At 41.3% G+C, this 21126-nt stretch overlaps 1 protein-coding gene and 1 non-coding gene across 2 annotated transcripts in view; both read right to left on the reverse strand.

The window, feature by feature from the left end:
* Positions 1 to 16656, reverse strand: part of LOC124612449 (kalirin) — a 1731149-nt gene extending 1714493 nt beyond the window's left edge. Inside the window, exon 1 of the mRNA XM_047140672.1 lies at positions 16594 to 16656. The gene's annotated coding sequence lies outside the window, so the exon portion shown is untranslated. The remainder of the gene's footprint in view (positions 1 to 16593) is intronic.
* Trnat-ugu lies at positions 10455 to 10529 on the reverse strand. Its single transcript has one exon. It is a non-coding gene; the product is annotated as a tRNA-Thr (tRNA).
* Positions 16657 to 21126: the final 4470 nt, after the last annotated feature.

Consider the following 21126-nt stretch of genomic DNA (forward strand, 5'->3'; position numbering starts at 1 on the left):
ACAGCTGGTGATATCTTAGAATATACGTGAATCGCCGCCTAAAGTGCCTTTTGGACATAATCAGGTAGCAATTACCATTCACTTTGTGGAGTGCTATAGTACATATCACAACAATTTCAGTAGCATGTACCTCTACACCTAGACTTATTATTTAATTCCATCAACACGAAATTCCAGGTCGAAGTGACCCCACTACTCGTTCTACGTGTGTTGGCTCGGTACTTTAATAGGGATAGCACTGTTCACTCGGTATCCTTTCTTCCACTAATGATCCATATCCAGTCCCATTCCTACATCAGTCGTTGGCACTGACAAGACTAAACACATTATTAACCATCTTCGCAGCCGAAACAAAGGTTCGAACCATGATGGTGGAAAATACAAGAAATTGATTGTCAATACTGGGGCAACAAGGGAAAGAATGGGGGTTGCAAATTTTCTTATCACAAGATCTTGCGTCATCGCCATGAGATAGTTGGGCAATAATCACACAGTGCCTCGTTAAGTGCGGAAGTTAAAGCTAGCGCCCTGCATGTTACGCTTCGAGACGAATAGGTTACGTGTCAGTGTTTCACTTTCTCCCTTGCTTCATAACAATATCATCATCATTATCAATATCAGTACCATCACTGTAGCCACCAATAACAAAAACAACGCTCTGCACTATGTACGCATTCATCACATGCACTTCCATGAAACTCTTAACAGTTGCTGACGTAGCGTCAACGGTAAGACTTGCAACAAGTCATGAGCAACACAAGTAAATAAATAAAGACCATTGTATGTAATTATTACATGAAATTAAGTAACAGAGTCACAGTGGGTTACCATCGCTCTTCGAGCTAGTACGCTGATAAGGGGAAAAATTATACTACATTTTACACAAGCTGCGACATCGTCGCCAAAAAAACACAGTGACCCGTATATGTAATAAGTTTCCTTTAATGTACGTCTATGGTCACAATCTTTTCTGTTTAACAGATTACCGGTTTCGGTCTTTAATGACCATCATCAGATCTGTCTCATAAAAACAAAGTCCTAATGCACTACATATTTAGTTCCTGTAGCACAGAAAAGTCATGATACGGACACAGCTCCTATTCAAGATAACACCTAGAAGATACCCAAAATAAAAAACAAAGTGGAAATTGAGAATTAAGAAACAACTGCACGTAGAAAGGAACAAAATTTATTAAATCATTGCAAATTTGTGTCATAAACATTCTTCTCGTGGCCTGAGAATTACACATCTGTTTGGTGTGTCAGAAACAGTATGTCAGAAACAGGGGTGACAAAATATTTTCTTGAATCAAGACCATTAGTATTCAATTTTTATTCTTTAATCGAATCCAGTTAGAAGACAAGTTCACAACCTTTACACTAAATTTAACGGAATAACAATGATGCGGTTATTCGGGACAAAGTTAATCCAGCAGTTCCTACTGAAGCGTAGCAGTGCTATATCTCTCAACATATCGAATAGGTAGAACTAGTGCGGTCCATCTAGTGAAACGTCCAATGAAAGAGTAATGGCTCTGAGCACTATGGGACTCAACTGCTGTGGTCATAAGTCCCCTAGAACTTAGAACTACTTAAACCTAACTAACCTAAGGACAGCACACAACACCCAGCCATCACGAGGCAGAGAAAATCCCTGACCCCGCCGGGAATCGAACCCGGGAACCCGGGCGTGGGAAGCGAGAACGCTACCGCACGACCACGAGATGTGGGCGAAAGAGTAATCGCCGAGAGAAATCAATAATCGCTAACACTACTAGGAGAAATGACATACAAAGACCTGTAACTTTCTTTCTCCGACGACTGCAAGTAAATGAATTGCCACAAGTCTACTGTACTTAGAAAAAGAAGTAAATTAGTGGAAGGACATCGAGGAGGAAGTGAAAGGCTGTAGGCTAAATGGCAGAACAGGGCGCAGACAGTTCCACTGCAGTCTTCGTATGTATAATGGACGCTAACAGCAGTCCCCATTTGCCAGTGATAAAGGATTTATTTGCCGCCTTGGTGCTGAACTGTGCTCCCATTTGCACTCTACCGCTTCCAACGCCTGCACAATGCTGGGTACGGTACCCGCACAGCACTCCGGTGACGCAAGTCGTGTACGTGCAAAGTTCCCCCACGTACTTTCGTTAGTATGCAAACAACCTTTATTTCATGTCACGATTGATTCAAAACCTATCTTCATTTTCTAGTGACATGGTACGTGCAAACACTTTAACTATCAGTGATGTAGCACAACATTCGTTATGGCAGTTGACCACCAACATACACAAATATCTATACAAGCATATAATGTCCTGACTGACTGACTCCTCATCCCCTAACCCAAACCGCTAAGGATAGAAATTTGAAATCTGGATCAGGCGTGGATCTTAGACGTCGTTTAGGAAGGGACTGTTCGAAATTCCTCTCCTTAGGGGGTGAAATAGGGGATGAAAGGCTTTTGGAAAGTCTGTCACTATCAAGGGAATTGTGAAGCTAAAACTATGAAAACGCACATTTTGTTTCTCAGTCAGAAAATAAAAAATACGTGTTTCAGCATTTTTGGAAATTCAACCACTAAGGGGGTAAAATAGTGCGTGAAAGCGTTTTTGAAAATAAATAATTACTAAAGAAGTACTAAAGGATTGCTACGGCTACATCTATGGCAATTGGTATTTGACTTCTCGGTTACAAATAAAAAAAATACGTGTTTCAGTGTTTCTGGAAATTTATCCCCTATGGGACTAAAAGAACTTTAAAGCTAAATTTATGAACATTGGTATTTCACTTCTCGATTATATATAAAACAATATTTGTTAAGGGATTAAAGTTGCTATGGAAATGGTTCAAATGGCTCTGAGCACTATGGGACTCAACTGCTGAGGTCATTAGTCCCCTAGAACTTAGAACTAGTTAAACCTAACTAACCTAAGGACATCACAAACATCCATGCCCGAGGCAGGATTCGAACCTGCGACCGTAGCGGTCTTGCGGTTCCAGACTGCAGCGCCTTTAACCGCACGGCCACTTCGGCCGGCTGCTATGGAAATATCTCCACAGGAACGCAAAAGGCGTAATTAACAAAAATTTTGGACTTCAACTACCATAATCGCTTTTCGTTAGAAGTGCATTCGGAAAAAAAACAGGTTTATATGGCCTTAATTAGCGTGAAAACATTGGTATTGCGAAGCACTAGGCGCTAAGATAGTGTAACATATTCCGCATGAATAAACGGAATGACCCGTTATTGTTTGATTACATGATTGCCGATCGACGACTGAAACAATCACATCCATTAAATACCTGGAGCGATTTAAAATGGAACGACCATATAAAATTAACCGAAGAAAAGGCAGATACCAGACTGAGATTCACTGGGAGAATTCTCAGAAAATGTAGTCCACGTACGAAAGAGGTGGCTTACAATACCTTCGTTCGACCAAGACTTGAATTTTGCTCAAGAGTCTAGGATCAGTAACAGATACGATTCAATGATAGTAGACACAGAGAAGATCCAAAAAAACAAGGAATTTCGTCACAGATTCAGTTAGTAAAGCGAATGCGTCGAGGAATGCGTCGCCAGACGCTACAAGAGATGGGTTTTGCACTACGGTATGGTTTACTGTCGAAATTCCTAAAAGTGTCAACAGACATATTGCTTCCTTCCACGTGTATCTCGCGGAAAAACCCTGGAGGTGTATCATTCGCGACTGAAGCAAGAAATGTGGGAAGTATCCTCTGCCACACATCGTACCGTGGCTCGGTGAGTATACTTGCAGATGTAGGCTAGATGTCTTGAGAATCACACCATCACCAGTGTAGGGGAAACTCATTTATAAGATCACGAAAATAATTACCTACATTGAACAGTGGATGAAATAGACGGTGTCAAAGTATATTGTACGACATTATGCAATTTTTAGTGGTCAACAGATTGCTTATAACTTCGCCCACAATACAGAGTGTTTCGAAAAGATTTATCTAACTTCTCAAAACTGAATCTTCTACGTGAACGAAGATAGAAACGTGGGATGGATTTTAATTTAATCATTGAAACTGCAAGTTTACCTTGGCGCCAGTTGCAAGCAGGCGGTTTATGTGGTTGCCGCTAGCGGCTAGCTCGCTCGATCGGTTATAGGTGTAACCTAGGGCTGCCTGGGTATGTTGTAGATCTGCTCTTTTCCACAAATGCAGGAATATGCTAAAAATTTCTTTTTTCAACAGGTCAAAGCATCACCTCCCTGGTACCTGCATATAAAACCGATGGATCGGCCGTACGGATCTTGCACTGTATCACTGGCCAAATGGGCGCCTGATCACTTTTATTTTTTTAAATTTTCTTTTTTTTTTACGTAGTTGCCGAGTACTCCATCTATAAGCCGTCCAAAGCTTTTGGCGAACTGCAGCGTCGCATAGCAAGAACTATGAATTCACTAACTCCAGAATGGTCGTAAAAGTATGTGGCGAGTTTCAATATCGTCTGCATGTTTGTTGTGCGCCCGGTGCATTTGTGGAAGGTAAATCAAATCTTTAGCCCTAACTGTAATCATAAAACGCATTTAAAAGTTCTACCCTTGGATAATCGAATGGTTTTCTTCAAAATAAATGTTTGCAATTCTACGCCCAAGTTAAAATATACTTCAAGTGCCTATTTAGACTCAGGTACAAGATGTAGTCTTGTGAAATAGTATAAATCTTTTTGAAACACCCAGTATATTATCAGCCGTCTCAAATTTAAATGTTCACGAAGGGACGCTGATTCCATCACACAGAGTGTATCTCTGGGTTCCTCATTACGTCATTTAAGCTCTTTTGCATAGCCAAGAGTGTATGTTAACCCGCATCACAGGTACCGAGTATCACTAACACGTATTATGTTTCCGTCGTTTAATGCGCGATTTAATGTGCTTATACAAGCCAAGTACCATACAAAACCTTTGTCGAGTAACTTATTTACGTCAAAGCCGTTCTCTAATCGTGCAACAAAAATTCAGTTCATAAGTTCAGTATACCTGTGTAACCAAATCATTTATCGTTGTTCCGTTGTGTTTCACACATAGCTCAGTATTCTGCAAAGTTTCTTTTGATAAATCATTAAAATATAAGTTAAACATCAGTGAAGAAAGTATACATCCTTGACCAGCACCACTACTGATAAGTGCAGCAGGCCTTGCTTGGCCAATTTAACTGTTAAATACTCTGTATAAAAGACTATCTTTCCCGTCTTTGTGTTTATAGTGCAAAATTCTAATGCCGACCGACCACCGTGTCGTCCTCAGCCAATAGGCGTCTCTGGATGTGGATATGGAGTGCATGTTGTCAGCACACTGCTCTCCCGGCCGTCGCCGGTTTTCGTGACCGGAGCCGCTACTTCTCAATCAGGTAGCTCCTCAACTGGTCTCACAAGAGCTAAGTGACCCCGCTTGCCAACAGCGCTCGGCAGACCTGAACGGTCACCTATCCAAGTGCTAGCCCAGCCTGACAGCGCTTAACTTCGATGATCTGCCGGGAACCAGTGTTACCACTGCGGCAAGGCTGCAATCATTTTAAGAATATTACATTCAACAAATTTTCTCTTTCTCCAAGTGCATTTTCAGCCTCCATCTCCATTTAGTTAATAACAGTTTCACACGCCTGGTGTAACACCCAAACATGCTTTCAACACTTATCACACCCGATCTGCCTTCCGATATCACTGCATTTCTTCAGAATGACTGCAGCTGTTCTTCTGGGATTTCACGTCTGTTTTATATGTTTTTCTTCATGGCGTTTGTGTTCTCTTTAGATACTAACTATTATATTTCGGCTGGTATTTGAATCAGTGCCGACCGCATTATACTTGGGAAGCTATCGTAGGATCATGCACCTAAAATAAAAATAAAAAATCGGTTAATTTGCGTAAGAGTTGTTCCATAACCCGAACTTCTTCCTTCTCGTACTCAAAACAAATGGCATGCTTGGAACAAGAGTACCATAAGGCTGTTTAGCCAACAGTCCTGTAGTCTCAGCAATACTCCGTCTTCCAAGCCAAAATGTTGGCATCTGGAAATGCTTCAAGGCCACCATAATCTGCTTGATTGCCCCATACAACAGCTAGTGTCAGCCAGTTACTACCTCCAAACACTGCTTGTACATCACAGGTGAAGTTCAGATGCAGTCCACGAAAAACATTTGGACCTCCAATCAATTGCTTAGGGGCCACACGAGCGCTTTCAATGGTCTTCATTGACGAGTTTCATCTACGTTACAAAACAAATACGTGATTGCTTCTAGAATGCTACATTCCTATTTGTTTCGTGACTCGATTTCGATAAAATTCAGCACTAGTGCCTCAATAACACAGTGCTTGCCATTCATTTGCATCCTGATCATTTCCCCGTTAAAGTTATGTGAATAAATGTTTACAAGTTCCAAAGCACGCAGAATAACACTGAATAAGTTTAAATTACAGAAGAGAATAACTATATACAACACTAAATCTAGTAACAAATTTAAGAAATAACTTTAAACGCAAATTCGTTAGTTATATACATTAAATAGTGCTCACTTAAAAACAGAGTAATTTTTTCCCATTCTGAACTTTTTCATCCAGGAGTGTGAATGAAATTGAATCGGGGGGAATTATAAGAAAACAAAAGAGCTATCCAATGATAGTTTCCCGTATAACATGCAGTACCTGTATCATTAGCCTAATTACTTAAAATGAGCTGCAAATACAGTTAACTGTAACGAAACGGCAACGTCCGGTCGACAAACTTGCGCAAGACTGTTTATACCCACTGCGGAAGAGTTGTCAGGGACGTTATGGTTTTCTTTATTTACGCACATTAATGAAATAAACAATCACTAAAACGCCCATAACGACCGTTTTACGGAATTAAATGACGTTTAATATCGTGAAATATTTCATATCCTGTCGTCAGTGCTGCGGTAAATTGTCTAGTTCCTACATAACAACTTGCAGAAACGAGATAATACTGCATGTACAAAGGCAGAAATGGCAGTTAAAAATCCTAGAGCTGTAGAATGAAGTTAAAAATTCTCTTTAGCTCCGTCAAAGCGACGCACACGCAATGATGAAACGATTAACTACAGAAAAGACCATGAAAGAGCACAATACAATTTAAAGTAAAACTGTGCGTACAACAAACTATCTGTCGGAGAAACATTACAAATTTGCAACAAACTCATACCTAAAGTACGTAAGGAGTGATTATTATACTGGGGAACGACACTATGAGCAACGACGGTCAAAGTCATTTCTTCCAGTAATTCAGAAGTAAGTTCCGTTACGCAGCAGAGAGTTTAATTGTTAGGTTCAACTGTGCGTCTGTGCTACCAAAATTGGACAAACATCTATCTTTCTTTACATGCGGTATAGTCAAAGTTATCTGGAACTAAGGTAAATATCAATTAGAAAACTGGCTATCGCCAAATTCAAAAAGCTAATCTCCAAGGGGGAATGTCTAAATATGATACTAAGCATTGCTGCTGACCTAATTTAGTCTTTGTTACTTTTTTCGTGTGACGACGAACAGTTGGTTAAACTGAGGAATAAATGTCGCTTTGACTTTACATTCACAGAGAATGTGGATTTATTCTTCACGAAGAGTAGCAAAATGTAGCGGACTGTTTACAATGAAACTATAAAATATGTCTAATTTTTCACACAAAAGCCTTAAATGTCTCAAAGTAATAGAAATCTTTTTTGTGTGATATACTGATGATGATGTGTGGTTTGTGGGGCGCTCAACTGCGCGGTCATCAGCGCCCGTACGAAGTCCCAATTTTTTTTCACTGTCCAATTTTTTCAGTCCAATCTAGCCACTGTCACAAAAAATCCCCAACCTGGACGGGAATCGAACCCAGGACCCCGTGATCCAGACGAAGCAACGCTAGCCACTAACTATGTGGTACGATAAACTGCGTGCGTCCCTATAGCGATGTAATAGGATATGGTAATGTGGTTACATTAGTTTTACGGTCCGGATACTGAGCCAGTTTCTTTTCCGTGAAAAAGGGCATGAGGACATAATGAGGACAAAAAAAGAACTAAATGACTCAACAGGGTTCGAAAGTGAATGACGCGGAACTAACCAACGGTCTTCAAACGCATCCAAACGCAGGCCGTTTCAACTGTAGCGTGCGACGACAATTAGTACTGTTAATTAGACTCATGAAGATTAATGGCGCTGTAGATGCCAGAAGGTATAACAGGATGTGTTTGCCGCGCGAAGGTGCACCGTGGGAGACCACCTCCGAGATCTCATCGTCTCTTTACGAAAAGATGGACAATACAGAGAATCATGAAGTCTCTTTACGACAAAATGGATAATACAGAGAATGATTTAGTAATTCAAAGCGCTACCAGCGCGGTAGGTGATATTTGCACACACTGTGCGCTGTAAAAGTAGCGCCACAATTACTTCGATGCTGAAAGCAACAATAAACTATGCATTAACGTAGTTCCTGGGGTGTGTGATGTTTCAGTGCTGATTTGCTGAGTAGAGGTAATGTAAGAGAGACTACGGGTCTTCCATATGCCCTGGAGAAGAGGAAGAAAAATTTCTTTTTCAACTTTTTAACTGACACATTTAATTTTATAAGTACAGTTTTTCTCCTCTGAACCTTTGGACAAATACTATCTTTTATAAAGAACGGTAAAATTATTTAACAAAAGTTAGAATAGTGCTCACTTAAAAACAGAGTAATTTTTTCCCATTCTGAACTTTTTCATCCAGGAGCGTGAATGAAATTGAATCGGTGGGAATTATAAGAAAACAAAAGAGCTATCCAATGATAGTTTCCCGTATAACATGCAGTACCTGTACCATTAGCCTAATTACTTAAAATGAGCTGCAAATACAGTTAACTGTAACGAAACGGCAACGTCCGGTCGACAAACTTGCGCAAGACTTTATACCCACTGCGGAAGAGTTGTCAGGCCTGCAGTCTCAAAATTTTTGTCACAAGATTCTGAAAACTGCTTTTATTTTTTTCCATCCTGTTAGTGTTTTCCGCAAAAAAGGATCTCGTATTTCGAAAATTTAAGCAACTGTAACGAAAATATTAAAATAAAATTTCAAGCGAGCTTTATCTTCTCGTAATTACTGATTTAGTTTTAGGCTTATACTAAAAATACTGCAAACAGTTCTGTTAGCAGTATTGTAGCCTCTGTTACATTACGTTTTCAGACTTTCTCATTTTTTATTTCATCTTTACTGTCTCTCTTCAACATCCAACAATAGTCGGACATCACACTTTCATTCCATCTCCATTGGAACCTCATCTTGATCTCATTAATGTCCTGGTGGAAGCGTTCTTCTTCCACTTCAGTATAATGTCCCAGATTTTGACGAAATATGCCAATACGCGAGTGTATGAAGTACACTTTTACACTCATAAAGCAAGGAAGATTGGGTTCAACGTACCGTCAACATCGAGGTAATTAAGAGACCGAGCACAAGCTCGGATTGTGTCAAGGATGGGGAAGGTGAGCAGCTGTACCGTTTCAAAGGAACCATCCCAGCATTTGCCTGGAGCGATTTAATCGTTAATAACATCGTCCGAACAGGCCGTGAAGGCCCAATGGTACCGACCGGCCGCCCTGTCATCCTCAGCCCTTAGGCGTCACCGGGTGCGGATATAGAGGGGCACGTGGTCAGCACTCTGCTCTCCCGACCGTTGCCAGTTTTCGTGACCGATGTCGCTGCTTCTCAGTCAAGTAGCTCCTCAACTGGCCTCCCATCGAAGTGCTAGCCAAGCCCGATAGCGCGTAACTTGGGTGATCTGACAGGAACCGATGTCGCCACTAAGGCAATGCCGTTGATTTAGGGAAATTACGGTAAAACCAAATCTGGATGGCCGGACGCAGGTTTGAACCACTTTTACACTCATGTTACAACACACCTTTTTGAAATTCTCTAACATTGTTCTTGTAATTTTTTTTTCCTAGCAAGTTTGTGATCTTTTTCTCTTATATTGATTAGTTTCTCAAATTCGTGACCCTTCATCAACTGTGAATTTGAGGACCAAAAAACTTCTGCCTTCAAATTTTCGTGGGCGATGAAGGGAAATTTCATAGAAAGGTACTTAGAGGAGGATCCATCTTGTCCATCAAGCACAATTTGATATGTAGTCGCGGAAGCAATAGTTTTCGGTGGACTAGAAGCGTTTCATGCAAGAAATTTTCAGTCCCAGGCCCACTCCAATGTTTGTCTTGTCCAACTACCTCACTCACATAGAAAGCAGGACATTATCGTGTACCCAGACTACAGTCATAAAATAGGTATAACTAAAAATAAAATAAACTCTATTCCACTGTGAAAAAACTGTATGTGATGGAAGAAACATTTTGAAATCAGCATAAAAAAGTTATAAATGATGACTAACTGAAACCCTCAGCTGCCGACAGGGGTTGTTGATATACCTCGATGTGGATAGCTGAAAATGTGTGCCCCGACCGGGACTCGAACCCGGGATCTCCTGCTTACATGGCAGACGCTCTATCCATCTGAGCCACCGACGACACAGATGAATAGCGCAACAACACCTGTCGGCAGCTGAGGGTTTCAGTTAGTCATCATTTATTCCAGGGAAAATCTGCACGGTCAGCAACAGTAATCTGTTCTTTCGAGAACAATTACTGTCTTCATAAAAAAGTTAGTTAAGAAGATATATATTTTTTTCAATGATTTGGTATTATGCAGACTCATGTAATCAGTGCTTAAAAAATGGCTCTGAGCACTATGGGACTTCTGAGGTCATCAGTCTCCTAGAACTTAGAACTACTTAAACCTAACTAACCTAAGGACATCACACACATCCATGCCCGAGGCAGGATTCGAACCTGCGACCGTAGCGGTCACGCGGTTCCAGACTGAAGCGCCTAGAACCGCACGGCCACACCGGCCGGCTAATCAGTGCTTAAAGCTAATTCTACAAGACAGTCAAAACAATTAGTTCCTGCTGATGTGTAAATGAATAGTTCGTTCCTCCACACTTCATATCCAGCACCCCCACAGTAAGAAAATTTTTCCAGTGATCGAATTACTATTTGTTTTATGAGCCTTCCAAAAGACTCATTAATTAATTTCACTGACACCGTAAATCTTATTGAATATGACTACATCACAGTTACACAGTGCAATTTGTACTTTCAGCACGCTTATTGCTTAACTAAAAGCGTGCCTGGCTTTGTGTAACATTCACCATCATCCTTGTCGTCCCAATCATCGACTTCATCAAATAATTACATATCTGCGTCGCACCATCTTCACCAACATCAATATTACAAATCATTTCACAACTTCATGCCCACCTATTAATAAAAAAAATTCTTTGTCAAATTAACCTTTTCCTACCTAAGTTCCTTCGCTCTAAATTCTGTAAATCAAAATATTTCAGTACCTCCATCTTCCAGAAACGTCACAAATTACGAGAATATTCTAAAAGCATGCTCCACATTTAAATGTCTCCCATTTGATATACCAAGATTTGATATACCATCTAAAACACGCAAATGTTCCTGTCACCGAAGCAAGACAAGATTTCTTCGTAAATCTTTTCTCTGAAACGTATGAAACAGATCAGAGTACTTCTGGTCTTCTATTCATGAAGTCTAAGCGATTTCTCTGTTTGTAGAAGGAAGTGTGCTTTGCCAATGTGCAATGGACACGATAAACGACGACGAAATAGGACTAATTGAAAGAGCACTAAGTGAACACTGTAAATTTAAAAGTAACAACAGAGTACTTATCATACTACTGTTTTCCAACTAACTATACCGATACTTAGTGCCTGTCTGCATAAAGTAGGTATACTATTCCTAGGCTTTACACACAGCCATCGATGATGTTTCAGCGGTATACTCGTACCAGAGTGTACAAGTGAAACTCACAAGTAAGAAAAGGTAGAGATATTCTACGAAGGGCAAAATGTATATTCAAAGTTAGCAGTTATACGTCAAAAAAACGTTTAGAATGACTGGTGGTAAAAAAAAAGTCATCAGAAAAACAAAATAGCATCATTTATTAGATGTCAAGAAGTTTACCTAATAACACCCCTTAAACAACTTACTTGCAGAAAGCGAATTCATTAACTTGCACGCTGAACTGCTGGCGAAAGAGAATCGATGTCCAAACCGTGCAGCACGAGAGACGGCAAAGTACTTTGAGCATGCCACCATACATCAGAAACTCTCAGGGCGCTATAACGCCGTGCTATTCATGCCCCATCCTCCTCTCTCCCTCCACCCCCACCCTCCTCATAGTCCAGAGCCTGAGTTACGAGCCGTAAATAAAATATCAGCATATTTATCGCCGGGCATTGCTGGCTCGTATATTTCGCCGTAACGTATGCGTCGTTATTTCAGGGATTTTAAAAAGTCCCTGGTGGTGACAGTAGTCGTAATCGCGGAGGGCTAAAGGGCGCTTACCGAGCACCCCGAAGTATTCTAAAATCTGTATACGAGAATAAAAGTTTACGGCGATATTGTGTAAGCCCGTACGCAGTTCTACGTCAAAAAAACGTTTAGAATGACTGGTGGTAAAAAAGATGCTTAAAAGTTAACCTAGTTTCAAAAGCATGCGTAAACCACTCTTAACGGCAAAGAAAACTGTCTCAGGTTGTATCGAGAGACAAATCTCGTCGCCGTAACATACCTCCAAGAGTTCGTGTAAGACGTGAATTAACAATTATAATTAAACTAACAGTGTAATGTGTGCTTTAAGACAACAGAAAGCGATAGAAACATTCCTTTACACGCAAAGACATAAAAATGCAGGCACCCTATGCCTGTTCGTAAATGACAATACAGTAGACAGAACTACAGAAATCTTAGTTACTAAACGACTAAAACACTTCATGGTTCATGGTATACGATCTCAGCTGTTTAGGTTCCTATCAGGCGGCTTTCAGGTGCCATAATAATTTGATTTTCAATATTTCACATAATTATTGGCCGAATTTAAAAATTTAAAATGCAGTCATAATCTACTCATCAAGACGTATTATCTTAACTCAAAGGTTTAACACAACAGGACAGGTATTACAGTTGGTAATTGTGTGTTTGTCGTGAGGCACCGTAGCTCACGGCATGTAAATCGTCCACATTATTTGACTCTTCAAGCTTTCCCGGCGGATGGGTTGTAAATAGTCTTCACGGGTGTGCCGCCGGATCACTTTGTGCAAATTCCACAATATTTCCTCGGAGCAACTGTCCGACATCTTCAGGTGCTTCAACCCTGCTGGTACCTAGCCACCAGCAAGATGTCGGACAGTTGCTCCGAGGAAATATTGTGGAATTTGCACAAAGCGATCCGGCGGCAAACTCGTGAAGACTATCTGCTCACATTACATTCATCCAGTACTTGAGAATACGAGTGGAACAAGATACACACGTAATTTCAAATCTTAACGAAACTTTTTTTCGCTGACACCCCCCACCAAATGACGAAAGGAAGAAAAAATACTGCTTTTACATTTTCGCTGTTGCTGTAGTGAAACTTCAGTACCGGGCATGACGTTTTAATTTATTACTTCTTTACTACTAACTCTAGTCGCAACACATTTTGCAGATGGTATCCGCATATACCATTGAATGTACTTGTAAAGTTGTACCACTGTACGACACGTAGTTCAGGATATATGACGTCATAAACATTGAGATGCGTGAAAAACTAGCTTCAGCTTCAAAATGAGCGCGAATTACCCGGACTAAACTCATTCAGCATTTGATCATGAGAGCACTTAATGACTTCCAAACACAACTTCAATCCTTCTCTGAACATTTTTTTCGCTTACGTGCTTCACGTCAATATTGAGCACATTATATCACTTGTCTGAAGTTGTTTTATACATGGGAGTTCAATTACTTACATAATGGGAGTTCAATTATTTAAATGCCGGCCGAAGTGGCCGTGCGGTTAAAGGCGCTGCAGTCTGGAACCGCAAGACCGCTACGGTCGCAGGTTCGAATCCTGCCTCGGGCATGGATGTTTGTGATGTCCTTAGGTTAGTTAGGTTTAACTAGTTCTAAGTTCTAGGGGACTAATGACCTCAGCAGTTGAGTCCCATAGTGCTCAGAGCCATTTGAACCAATTATTTAAATAATCGGTGGTGGAGGTTTCATTGATAATGTCTAACCAACGAGGTGAAAGTTTAAACTACTCGATGGAGTTCGGCAAGCATTTGTCTTTGTGTAGGATGAACATTACCCATAAATTCTAGTCATACCCGTTGGTGAAGATTGTAAATCATGAGAACAACTGTCGGCCGCAGAAGCATAATAGCACTCCACTGAGCTGTGCGATTATTAAATGGCCACGGAGGACTCATCGCTTTCAGCCGAACTTTCTGGTCGATAGAGCAACTCTGCGCGAGATAAATTACAGTGCACATCTACGCGGCACTTACGAGCTAGGTATTGCACTATATACGCTCTTCTCCCCTGTCGACGCCGTACGTAAATAGAATTAAGTTCGCAGACACTTCACGTAACAAGTGACAGAAGCTAAAGAAATACATAACGCGTTTTTTTTCTTTCTGTGTGTTGTTAGTCAGCGAAAGTAACTCAGCAAAATTTTAGGACTTCATCCAGCAACTACTAGTACCTAACCTTAGGGCTGCGGTTCTTGAGATGGCAGAAGAAACTACCGTGTAGGCTGTGATCTCTCAGACTTTCTTAGCGAAACTGATTAATCGTGTACATACGGGTGTCGTGTCAAGTCGTTATTATTTTATGCACAATATTTCGATCAGGTGCTGCGAATTTTGCTAGACTCCAACCAGACAAAGCAATTGTTGGTCTCACAACGCTATTTATAGCCGAGTTCGATTGCCTACCATCTCCATGCCCTTTGATGCACTTTTGATTTTCAGAGCTCGCACAGATATTCTGTGAAACGCAAATTCTCTCAGCGTCTTCCAACTCTGGTGGCTGTGATGGCCGACGAGATTTTAATAAATTGAGTGCTGAACTCAAAGCGTTATTTAAATTGAAACCGCCGTCCCAGTTTATTAACCTTCTGACGTCTTTATTTCGATAGAGCCCTTAATTATGCCGTCACAGAAATTTCTTGTCCACATCACGACAATGGTCTCATCGTATTTTATTATGATTACATTCCAAGCATAAGACCAGTATCGTGGTGCAAACGCCAAGTACTGGGACATCATAATAAAGTAGTCTACCGATATAAAGACGTTAGAAAACCTAATAAACAGTGACGTCGGTTTCAATTTAAATAACGCTTCAGATCCGGCACTAAATTATTAAAATCTCGTCGGCCATCATATGCACCAGAGTTGGAAAACGCTGAGAGAATTTCCGTTTCGCGGAAAATCTGTTCAAGCACTGAGAAATAAAGGAGCAACAAAGACCGTAGTGTGCGTCGAGAATCGAACTCAACTGTAAATATCTGCGTGAGACCAACAGTAGCTTGCAGTCTGGTTGGAGTCCTGGCAGCCAGTACGTTTAATAGCAAAACACGCAGCGCCTGAAGAAAACGACGGGGTCGGTCGTCGAAATACCGGGCGATTCAAAAGGAAGAGAAAGTTTTCAACTGTTTATTACAGACAAACTGTAAACGACAGTACAAGAAGTCAATCCACTGTCGATTTATAACTGGCACACAAAATTTTTGAAAGCTGGTTGCATATGCAAAAGGAAGAGTACTAATCGGCCACGCACGTCTGATTAAAATATGAAAATGTCCAGCATATCCGGGATGCGTTCAGACAGAGCCCTCGGAAGTCCACAAGACCGGGCAGACCAGCATCCTCAAACAATGGTGTGGCGTGTTCTGAACCGACGCATGCTTATAAAGCCTCGCAAGTTGCAATTACTGCAGCAACTGCGTCCCGACGACCATAATAGAAGTTTTAAACTCATTTTTTCGGACGAATCGAGGTTTCGTCTACCGGGTAAAGCAAACCGCCATAATGTAAGAATTTGGGGGTCAAAATATTGGCGTCGTCGTCGAACATGAAAGAGGCTCACCAAAAATAAATGTGTTTGTGCGGTTTCCGTTCAAAAGTTTATGGACCTTTCTTTTTTTGTGGAGTAAACTGTGACAGGACACGCTACAAAACTGGCTGTTTCCTCAACTTCATGAGGATTTCAGTGATTTCATTGTTATGCAGCTTCACTTTCACCTTGGGGTGCCGCATTATCTTACCAACACCATCCTAAAATGCTGGATTGGAAGAGGTGGACAACGAGATCTTGTTCATTGATTGACGATTCAGTAAACGAAGACCTGTCGATTCGTATGCGAAATGAAATGATTACCGTTTCAATGTTTCTCGAGCAACGAATAATTTTCAAGTTGAGTGTATTGTGTAGTGCCTGTGAGATCATACAACTTTGAGCGTTCCCCTATCCAGTGACATGCGCAATGTGTTCTTAACTTTCACTGTTTGTCTGTAATAAACAACTGAAACCTGTTCTTTCTTTATGAATCACCGTGTACTGCGTATAAAATGGAAGCAGCAACTCGGCAGAACACCGGGAAACACACCATTACTCTTCACGTTGCTTCTATGATCTAAGGCAATAAAAAGGAAATTTTTTCAATTATATTTTACACTCACCCTATGCCGACGTATGGAGACGCCTGGAAACTGCTGCTTTGGTCATGTGATTTGCTCCACTGCACCTGCAAACATAAGCAAGACAAATTTTAGAGATAGTGGAGACGTCGGAAACGCAATGTAGTCATGAATAAAACATGAATCCTTACCATAAAACTGAAAATACGCTTTCATCTATCATCATTCGGATTTTACGTGCAAAGAACGCGTTTTTATGAGTTTTTTTACGCGCGCCACTTCTATGTTACAAACCTTTTGTAAGAAGGTAGACAAATACATCTCATTAATCGTCGTCTTGTTTTTTGTGAAAGCTTTATACCTTGCCACGATACACGCAATATGATTCGAAAGACAATTAAAAAACTATACCGGATAAAGCACTGCCCGAGTCAACATAAATCTGCATTAGTTGCCAAACTATGGCGGTCTCATGTCAAAATCACGATAGAGTAAAAGTAGGGAACCAGAATGAAAATTTGCTCCTATCATAGCACAAAACAAGCTGTAAAAGAAGGGATCTAGCTTTTACACTTAATTGGCAGCTTCAAAGACATTTAAACCAAAACATCTTGACACATTCGCGCTGTTCTACTTGTTAGTATTAGTAACCTTGTCGTGTAATATAATGCATAGTGTCAAGAAAAGTAACAAGATACATGATGTCATCCCCCCCCCCCCCCCAGGAACATATCCACACCTCGACGTTTTAACACCCTAGAAAAACTTTCTTAGCATGGCTAAAGAGCATACACTTAATGTATGCTCTTTAGCCATATTGTATCATATATTGTTTACTATGGCTCGGAAAACATCTGGATTTTGGGGTACGGGATCTGGATTTTGGGGTACGGGACCACGGATTTTAGTCCATAAATTTCAAGATGCATGTATGCCAAAACACGGCGGGTGGGAGTGCACATTGGGATGGGGAAGTAGGGTTACCTCGTAGAATACGTCAAGATATTTTAATTTAAATGTCTTTGAAGCTACCAGATAAGTCGAAGAGCTAGATTCCTTCTTTACATTCCTAACCGACATATTCATCTTTTTTTTGTGCTACGATAAGAGCATTCTTCCTTCTGGTAGAACTATGTTTTAGCAATAATGCCTTATCTTCGGCGTTATGTGAACCTATATGAAAACCGTTCACGAGAAGAACCAGAACGAAAGTCTCGCTGTCATGCGGTAACATACTGTATTCTGTTCTTTTTTCTCCCTAGCAAAGTACACTGGACAATATACTGGACACGCACATGAAACCGCAGGCCAACGCAGTGTAACACCGCCTCTAGCCTTGATAACAACCTTAATTCGGCGAGGAAGGAGGTTCGTAAGTTTCTTTAGGTGTGCTATATCCAGCCGAAACCATGCGCCGAACTGCACGCATGCCGACTGCTAAGTTTCGCCTGCTCTTCCAAATACGCCCGTACATTCTGAGGGATTAAGATTGGCTGATTTAGCGGTGAATCGGCGTGCAATAGTGTGCATGAATGTTCGCCAAACCAGAAACGTACGCATGCAGTTCGGTGAACACGGCCGTTTTGTCGGAAGACGATAATGTCCAAAGAATACCAATCATAAAGATACAGCAGAATGGGCGACACTTGGTAACCGAGAAATTGTAATAAGCGTCCCGGTTCATGTTAGAGGTAATCTGAATCAATGGGTCCAAGTCACAGTCTGAAAAATACCTCCAAAACACCACAGAAGCAATTCCGGCCGCATACAGCATGGTAAACGCTCCACCGGGCTGTCGGTGCACCATTTGAAAAGGCGTCACCTCGCTACTCGTCCACCCACACTACTCGTTTCCAGTCAGTTACTGTCCAGTTTCCGTGTAGGTTGGCCCACTGAAAACGTATGACTATGTTCCGTCATAAGTAATTACCTATCGCGACGTATCCCATTGCAAATGCCCACTGTACGTAGTTCCCTCCGCAATGTTCGCAAGTAAACTGGTTGACACGGACCTGCCTTCAGTGGCGGCAGCAAGTCCTGTCGACACGAGGAACAAAGATTAAGGTTTAACGTCCAGTCAACATCTAGGTCATTAGAGAAGGAGCACACACTCGGAATGTTTATTTGTGGCGTATGGGAAGTTGTCGAACTTGAGAGATTGTAGCAGGATGAAAGATGATTTAAACAAAATTACCAGTAGTTGTGATGAATAGCGTCTAGCTCCGACTATAGGAAAATGAAAGTTAACGCGGATGAGCAGGAAAAAAAAAAAAAGCACATAATGTTCAGATACAGCGTTGGTAGCGTCCTGTTTGACACAGTCATGTCATGTCATTTAATTATCTGCCCGTGCCGTTGCAAGGCGATATGTGAAATGGAACAAGCATGTGAGGATTGTGGTAGAGACGGTGAATGGTCGACTTCGGTTTATTTGGAGAATTTTAGGAAAGTGTGGCTTTTGTGTAAAGGAGACGGAAAATAGGACGCTAATGTGACCTGTTCTTGAGTACTGCTCAAGTGTTTGGGATCCCCACCAGGTCAGATTAAAGGAAGACATCGAAACAATTCAGAGGCGAGGTGCTAGATTTGTTACCAGCAAGTTCGAACAATAAGCAGATATTACAGAGATGGGACTCAAATGGGAATCCCTGGAGGGAAGACGACGTTCGAACTGCCTAGGAGAAAGGTGTCCAACCTTTTAGCTTACTTGAGCCACACTGGGAGAAGATGAGAATTTTCCGGACTTATATTTGCCATTAACAATAAAAAAAGGATGGTCGGAGATACATAGCTAATCTACTGTATGAGGCCAGTAAAGCCTCTGAAATTGTGTCATCTCATGATATAGTTAACACAATTAAGTAATTTAGTATTAATTATTTTATGATCCTTTACTCAACGAAAGGGAAATGGAATTAACTTGACATTTTATATATGAATTTCATTAACGATTTAATAATTATAGAAGTAAGCAAAAATGACAGAATTAATGTGACATTAGAATTACGGTACTGTTAGATAGTACACACTGGCGGTAACGGCAATCCACAAGATGATTTCTAACTTCCGGCGACTTGTAGTGATCAGAACTAAGTTGAAAAACGTTCTTTATCACAATTTTATAGAAATAACTTAAAATTTCCTTGTAGGCTAAGTCTGTAAATTAATTGCTAGTTTCTCATTTGCAACTGATGTAGCGTCCGAGTGACTGTCCGGTTACAAGAACGAAACTCAGGGGATTGAAGTATAGCACGAGCAGCGAAGTTCGGAATGTGACGGACCAATGAGAGGACAGCATCGTGTGGCGGGAGTTCCAAATTAAAAATATTCAGAATGAGATTTTCACTCTGCAGCGGAGTGTGCGCTGATATGAAACTTCCTGGCAGATGAAAACTGTGTGCCGGACCGAGACTCGAACTCGGGACCTTTGCCTTTCGCGGGCAAGTGCTCTACCAACTGAGCTACCCAAGCACGACTCACGCCCCGTCCTCACAGCTTTACTTCTGCCAGTACCTCGTCTCCTACCTTCCAAACTTAACAGAAGCTCTCCTCAATATCGTTTCATTCAGGAGTGCTAGTTCTGCAAGGTTTGCAGGAGAGCTTCTGTTAAGTTTGGAAGGTAGGAGACGAGGTACTGGCAGAAGTAAAGCTGTGAGGACGGGGCGTGAGTCGTGCTTGGGTAGCTCAGTTGGTAGAGCACTTGCCCGCGAAAGGCAAAAATATTAAGTTTATCGTAACTTTACAGGTACGAAATTTTACGGACTTTTTTCTTAATCATCGTGTGATAGATGCTCGCTTCTTGGGATACTTGATTTGGGCTGCATGCGTGCCGCGGGCCGCAGGTTGGTCACACCTGGTATAGGCTCGTTTTATTATCACAGTCCTTATGCCGTGTTGTATAGCTGCAAGTGATTTACCATTTCTTGCAGAGACTTTGGACAATCCGCGTTGATACAGCAACAAAACGGAAAACTTCACTAACGGTGTGACCATTGTCACGACCAAATATGATAGTTCCTTTGTCACATCCCGTCGCGTCGACTCTCTTATTGGACTGATTCCATACAACCGACTACCACAAACAGATTGATTCACTGCCACGACCTGCGTAAGCGCTGGAGGGTCACATGACCGTCATAAAACAATACATCACGAAATTTATTACAGCAGTTCTCATCGTGGAATAGTTTAAATAGATGGAGAGGGAGAAAGCAAACGAAATATACGACAAACGTGCATTTCACTGTAGTAATACGGAAGGTGCCACTCTTTTCCTCTCATTAACTAGTTAGTTATGGAAACGAAGCTTGTCTGGATATAAATACGTTACTAAGGAATCATAAGGTTAAGAGAGAATGTGATGTTCTGACACCGCTGACGGGCCTAGTCAGAAAAGGCTGAGAAATGGAGCAATACTTATCGAACCACGCTGCCACTGACGAAAGCGCAACTTCTCCAGAGAAAGAATGAAGAAGCACAGAGTGATGTTAACACACATGTTTCGAAGTATCGCCGATAAAAGAGGGGAAAGTTGGCAGAGAGTATGTCACACAACCTCAAACTGCAGCAGGCAGA

The sequence above is a fragment of the Schistocerca americana genome, chromosome 4 (assembly GCF_021461395.2).
Source record: "Schistocerca americana isolate TAMUIC-IGC-003095 chromosome 4, iqSchAmer2.1, whole genome shotgun sequence".
Taxonomy (NCBI): Eukaryota; Metazoa; Arthropoda; class Insecta; order Orthoptera; family Acrididae; genus Schistocerca; species Schistocerca americana.